The 7,414-nt window shown below is 38.0% G+C and overlaps 1 long non-coding RNA gene across 1 annotated transcript; it reads left to right on the top strand.

Annotated features, from left to right (window-relative positions):
- Nucleotides 1-2,412: 2,412 nt before the first annotated feature.
- Nucleotides 2,413-5,514, top strand: LOC108513851 (uncharacterized). Its single transcript, XR_001881036.1, has 3 exons — nucleotides 2,413-2,527; nucleotides 3,981-4,139; nucleotides 5,396-5,514. It is a non-coding gene; the product is annotated as an uncharacterized LOC108513851 (long non-coding RNA).
- The last annotated feature ends 1,900 nt before the right edge of the window (nucleotides 5,515-7,414 follow it).

Genomic DNA, 7,414 nt, shown 5'->3' on the forward strand with positions numbered 1-7,414 from the left:
TGAGTGTGAGTGTGTGAGTGTGTATGTGTCTGTGTGTGTGTGAGTGTGAGTGTGTGAGTGTGTATGTGTCTGTGTGTGAGTGTGAGTGTGTGAGTGTGTCTGTGTGTGTGTGAGTGTGAGTGTGTGAGTGTGTATGTGTGTGTGTGTGTGTTTCTGTGTTGGGGGGCAGTGAGAAGAAACTGAGGAATAAAAAGGAAGGACGATCCAGTTGCCTCAGCTGTTCTGCTGTATGTTTCGTGCTAACCATTCAAATATTCACCATATTTCTAACTTAACGTTTCTGCATTTTTGTAGATGCAAATGTAAAGCTCTTAAAGTACCAACCAAGCGGAAGGGCAGCACAGGCAAACCTAACACTTCTGCCATTAAACTGTGGATCTGAAATTGTGATAAACCAGATGCTTCATTTTAAAGATAAAAATTGTACAAAGATGAAAAATGTCATATACCTGAATATTATGTTGAATATATTAGTTTTAATAAGGTCATGAAATCACCAAAACTTTGAGATAATTAAGATGTGTTGCTAAAATGTTGCTTAATCTATGAAGATAGAAAGTAGAATTAGCTGGGTGTGGTGGTGTGCACCTGTAGTCCCAGCTACTAGTGAGGCTGAAGCAGGAGGATAGCTTGAACTCAGGAGGCAGAGGTTGCAGTGAGCTGAGATCATGTCACTGCACTCCAGCCTGGGCAACAGAGCGAGACCCTGTCTCAAAAAAAATATGTAGGTTAGTGGTTGCTTAGGGCTGGTGGGAAGTAACTGCTAATGGGTGTGGGAGTTCTTTTGGGGGTGACACAAATGTTTTAAAATTAGACGGTTGTGATGATTACACAACCCTGTGAATAGACTAAAAACCACTGAATTGTGCTGAATTGTGTTCGTTAAATGTGTGAACTATAATGGTATGCCAATTATATCTCAATATGGCTGTTTAAAAAGTACTACTTGATCTATGCCAAAATTAGTTTGCTATATATAACCAATGCCATATACTAGGAGTAGTAGCATAAGAAATAATTTAAGAAACTAGCTTATGAATGAAACCAAATTTAAGTGTAAGATAAATGATCTATCCACAAAAGCATAGGAAGGAGGCCTGCTTTCCAGAAACTCAAACTTCAACAAGAATGGTATTCATGTTACATGATCTAATAAGAGAGACAAAATTCTTATGTCTCAAACACTGATATAAGCTACCAAATGTAGTCAGGCAAAATCTTAAGTAAATGTACAGGAAGATACAATTTTCCTTTAGCATTATTGAATAAGAACAACAAAGCATCAAGAATCTATCTTTAAAAGTAATTTTCTTACATTAAGTTGTCTCTCAAAATGTCATATTAGATATGGAAAGCAAACCACACACGTACATACGAAATGTCTTTCTAACTGCATCACCCTGGCAGGGAAGGCTGATGACATTTTTATTAGTAATATTAATCACATGCTTAAAGGGGAAAATGTCTCACTTTTTCAAGGACCGTAATATTTACCTATTTACACCTTTTAAAATTTCAAATAAGTCCATCTTAGAACCCTTAACCCCCTTCAAAAAAAACAAGTAACCTTCAAAAAAACAAGTAAAATGAAAATTAATAAATGTTCCTTAGTGTGCTATGAACCATTAATTGTACAGACTGAACAGCTTTAGCCTAATAAGAAACATGCCTTCAGCAGAAATGTGAAAGTCACCTGATGCTTATGATTTAACGATAAAAATGTGTAGTCAATTTGCAACGAAGTTAAGACCTACAACCCTGGAATATTTTAACTACAAATTCTTGCAGATACCTGAGGAACTTTGAAAGGTGAACAACCTGAAGTAATGAAATGTTCTCAGCATGAATTAAGTAATTCATCTCTAAAGTGGTCTGAAGATAGAGGCAATAGAATTTCCAGTAATAACAAATGATCAGAGATGGATTTGGCCTGACACTCCAAGAAAGTACAGACGTTGCATTAATCTGGCAACAAAATAATTGTATCAGTAATTTTTTAGAGAAGAGATACTATAATATTAGAAGTAAAGACATGTTAATAGCATCATTAATCATAAACCTCATATAAATTTTTAAAATCAGCTCTAGGTTTAGCAATAAAAGTCCTAAGTATAATTCATTCATTCAAATAAATACTTACGTAATTCTTACTGTGAATGAAGGCTGGAGTAGACAATCTGGTGCTAAAGTGGGCAGATTCCAGGGGATATAAAGATGAATTAAACACAGTCTCATCTTTGAGGAACTTAAAATGAGAGGAGTGTGATGTTTTTGCTAAAATTTCACCATTCTTGTTTGAGTCATTTCCATTGAGCAGCGTTTTACTTTTATAATCAGAACGAAGAGTGTTGATTTTATTTTTTAAGAGATTTAAGTGCCATTGAGTGAGATACAAAGTTTTATAGGTGTTCGGAAGAGAGATCCCTGTCAAGGAAAATTTTCGAGGAAGAGTGAGCATGTGAGCTGGGCATGGAAAGAAGACCATCTTAATGACAGACTGAATCAGGGAAGGCAATCCAGGTGGAAGGTATGGTATCAGCTAAAGCTGGTACATGAAATTAATGGAAAGCAATACAGTATGGCTGCAGGGTAGTGTACCTACAGAGCAGAAAAAGCTAGCATGTAATATTGGGGCTCAATCATAGGAGGCCTACACTATCACACTCAAGAATGCAGATTTGGTTTGCCAGGCCATGTATGTAAGGTACTTAGCAAACAGTGCCGTGTACATCAAGATATACAAGCCATTATCATTAGTGTTCAATGTCTTATAAGAAGATGGAGCAGAGGGAAGGCTATAGATCTCCTGGGCAGCCAGTTCAGTGTCCTTCCGTCTATCCCATAGGTAGGCTCCAGATGAGTGTGCCCCAGCAGGTAGGTCTGTACTGGGGTGTGACTCACTTTCAGATTGTCCCTGACTCACCATCTCCCCCAGCATTCATATCCCTCAGCGTCATGCAGTGACACTCTGAAAGTTCCTTCAGTGCAAAGACTATGTCCTCTTCTATATCTTTGTTCCCATGGCCTTAGCACATACTAGGTGTTCAAGAAATGCTCATTGAACCAACTGCACATTAGGTATGAATACTCCCAGACAAATAAATACACTGATACTCTGGCCAATGTGTCAGAACAGATGGCCTATTCATTTAGTAATTGAGTTTGTCATCACTGGACATACTAATGATAGCTAGTTTCTGGATCTGCCAGGTTCCCAAATGAGGCATTGTCCAGAGAGGCCCTTGCTTGCAGTCCTCTGGATATAGACATCATCTCAGTTCTCCTCCTTTACCCCTAAACTACCACACCTACCTCTATAGGGATATTGTGGGTGAAATAACGGTTTTCACATGCCTTGCATTGTGCCTGATGGCCTGATGCATACTAAAATTCAGTAAGCATGCTTGTTCCCCTAAACAGAATATCTGACTTGTCCACCCATTGGCTACGGCATGGTAGACCACTTAGTGTACTGCTTTGGAGACAAAAGAAGTAAGAGAAGGCTCTTTTACAGTTTTCATCTGAATGTCTCCTTTAGACAGATGGAGCCACCTTATGGATATTGACATACTCTATCCTTTTCTACGATGGTACACAACTCCTTGTGGCTGAGCTCAGTTCTTGAAAATCCAGAATTATAAAGTTCAGAGCTGCAGCATAGGTCAAGTTCCTCTTCCCACCAAATCTAAGGGATTGAAGTTCACAGTGAAGAATTAAAGGAGGGATCGAGGCCCAGAGTGGTCCAGTGACTTGCCTCTGAAAAGCACCATTATGAAGTGGGAGAGAAGAAGAATGTTCAGTTTTAATCAGAGTCTTTGCCATCACAGAGACAGTGAAGCCAAGTGGTTAAGAGCAGGGGCAGCCAAACTGACACACGTACAAAATCCCAGCCCCCTACCTATTTTTACAAATAAAGTTTTATCAGAACAGGGTCATGCGTGTTAATTTATGTATCATATTTGGCTGTGTTTGCACTACAGCAGCAGCAGCAGAGATGAATGTGTGCAACAGAGATCATAAGTCCAACAAGGCCTGAAATATTTGCTATCTGGCCTTTTGCAAAAAATGTGCGCTGACCTTCTGTTAAGAATAATGGCTTTGTTAAGCAGAATTGAGTTTAAATCCTACTTCCAACTTGGGTGAGTTAACCTCTTTACACCTCAGTTTCTTCATCTGTAAAGTGGGAGTAATAAAAGCATCTACTTTGAGGGATTATCATGAGGATTACATACCCCAAAGTACCTAGCACAATGCTTGGACCATAGTAAACTTATTGAATGTGAGCAATGACAATGATGATGGTGTATATATATGTAAAATCATCACACTGAGGACACTATACCTCAAAAAGGCTTTAACACTGTGTTTTAAATGTACCTGGGATTTGTTTTAGTCAAGGATGCTGAGATATGCAGACACAAGAATAACTATCATGAAGGAGGAAGTTATATTTACGGGTCCCTAGAAACAGGAGGCAGGGTATACCACACAGGCCGTGTGGAAGAAGCACCAAATCGGGCAGAAGGCAGAGGGAGTGAGGGGAAAACGTGGGCAGGAACCTTTATTGAAGTTTCTGCGAGAAAGACAAGCAGGGTAGGCAGTTAGGATGGGCTAGTTTGGACAATTTCCACAGGTTCTGAGGTACAGGAACCACCCCAAGTCTCCCGATACCTGGCCCTAGGGTAAGTGGGGCAGGGGGATAGTGTCCCTGAGAGGAGGAACTTGATAAAGGAGGTTGAGGGTAGGGGCTCTGGATTGGTTGGTTTGTATATGACAGGTTCACTCCTGGGAGGTGTTTACTATCTCTAGGTATTGACTACCTCTGGAAGGGGCAGTCTCTCCATGATCAGCAAGACCCCAAAATGTCAAAGCATCAGAAAATAAGAAAATAATTAACAGAAAATGGCTGGTTGAAGGCCTATAATAGATACACCCGTACATACGTATACACATGTAATACATGAAAAAGATATTAATGCTAGTAAAATGTATTAATTGCTAGTAAATTAATGTATTAATGAATTTAATACATTAAATGTATTAATGCTAGTAAAATATATACACATACACACACATGTATATTACATATAACATATATGAAAATACAAGTATTAAGGCAAGTAGAATACATACATACATACACACACACACACACACACACACACACAAATAATCTGTGCTGCCCCAAAAAATACTTTCTCAGTTTCTAGGAACAATAGTACCAGACTGATGAAACTACCTGATTGTATGATCCTTGCACTACAAGTAAACTAGAGGTCACATGGCGAGTGGAGAGTAGGTTGGATTTAGGAATACATGAACTGTGGTTTTTCCTTTGCCCTCTATTCCTTTAGGATTCCTCTTTAGCTCCTTCTATTTTTTTTCCCCCATCCAGTGGTGAAATGGAGTCACTGCAGCAGCTGAGGCAGAGAGCTTTTCCTTCAGGATTCATGGCCTATTTCTCAGTTCTGGGAAAACAACTCTAACGAATCAACAAAGTAAAGAGAGATAAAGGTGTTGGGAAAGACTGATTTCAAACAATCAAAACTGCTTTGGGGATGAGGATGAAGTTGGGGACATTACTGCCTTGTATATCACATACTATAATATTTATTATGTCTATTGTTTATTGTGTGTGTCCTTCTTTAGAATTTTAACTCCCCAAGGGCAAAGATCCCTGAGTTTTTTGTTTATCAATGTATCCAAAAGGCCTAAAACAGTCTTGTACCTTATACACACTCTGCAAATATTTACTGAATTGAATAAATGGCTGCCGATCTATAAACTATGCTGCTTTCAAACAAAACTAAGACAAGGACATTGATAGCATATCCTCATCCCCTGTCTGGCCCCTTGGATTTGATTTGAGCCTCTGTACTTAGAATGATGAAGTCTGTTGGGGCTGTTTTCAGGAGAGGCCATGAGACTCTGGGCACCAGAAGAGCTGCCCTGGGACACAGAGAGGAAAAAGTAATCAATAATGGAGAAAAAAAAAAAACCATGGGAAACAAACTCAAACTAGAAATGAAATAAGCTATGGCTTCTGTAATCCTCCTGCACATAACAACTATGGGTTTTGGACAAAATACAAAAAGCAGCTATCCAGAGGCACTGAAGAGCAGCCAAGCAGGTAGACAATGGAGGGGAATCTGCATTTGGAAGAAGGAGATGACAGTGGGAAAGTTCCCATTATCACAGCTCTTTGCTGGAAAGCCGGTCCCAATCCATGCCAAATGAAGGCTACTAAAACATGAATAGAAAATCTGTAGTCTTACTGGCATGAAGAGCCAGGAGACAGGGTTCATGGTGATTATAGTAACCAGAAAGTGAGGAGGGGGTAATCTTGGAAAAATGAGAGCCAAAGAGGGGGAAGTAACATGTGCTATGTATAAACTCTGCACAAGTCATTGGCTGACTCCTGAACCATGTGTGCAAATAACCCAGCTAAGGCTAGAAGAACCTATCAGAGATTTCTGTTGCTGCACACTGGAGACAGTTTCAAGTTTGAACTAGTTAAATTAGCTGCCTGCTTAAAACAAATCAGCACTCTTCAGAGGAATACAACAGAACCCAGAGGCTCTGCAATATATCATTCACAGTGTTCTGGATAATATCTAAAATGCTAGGCATATGAAGAAAAAAAGAAAATGTAAGCCAAAAACAATCAATGCAGACTGACACTCAGATAAATAATTAGCAGACAAAAATTTTAAATCAGCTATTATAACTGTGCTCCTCAATGTAAAGGAAAATAAGTTTGTAAAGAATTAACAAATACAAAATCTCAGAGAACTAGAAACTATTAAAATTATCAAATAAAATTCTAAGACCAAAACTGTAATACGATGTTTGAAATAAATGTTGCCATATGGGCCTGACAGTAAATGTAAATGACTGAAGAAAAATTGAGAGAATTTAAAGACAGATCAATATAACTAATTCTATCTACATAAAGGAAAAAATACTGGGAAAAATAAGCAGAGCTTCAGGGACTTGTGGGACAATACTGAAAGATCTAGCATACATATAATTAACTTTCAGAAAGAAAAGAGACAGAACGGAATAGAAAAAAAATATTGAGGAAGATATAATATACATGATAAATGTATATTAGCAGAAGTGAGTCTTTTAAAATGTAATTTTAGATTTCAGATATATATGTGATAGAAATGAAAAATTGAAAAAAACGTAATTGATATAGAAGATAATAACAAGGATATCCAAATTGTGTGAAAAATGTTCTGGAGATAGAACAAATAGCAAAAGTATAAAAAGATCAAATCACACCAGAGTAACACGTTTCAGAACTGCAAAAAAGTAATATCATAAACCAAGAAATATTCTTAGTCACTTACAACTGAGACATGAGAGTTGAATTTCAACTTTTTTTTTTTTTTTTTTTTTTTTTTTTTTT

This window comes from Rhinopithecus bieti, unplaced genomic scaffold, assembly GCF_001698545.2.
Source record: "Rhinopithecus bieti isolate Rb0 unplaced genomic scaffold, ASM169854v2 scaffold_33066, whole genome shotgun sequence".
In the NCBI taxonomy this organism is placed as follows: domain Eukaryota; kingdom Metazoa; phylum Chordata; class Mammalia; order Primates; family Cercopithecidae; genus Rhinopithecus; species Rhinopithecus bieti.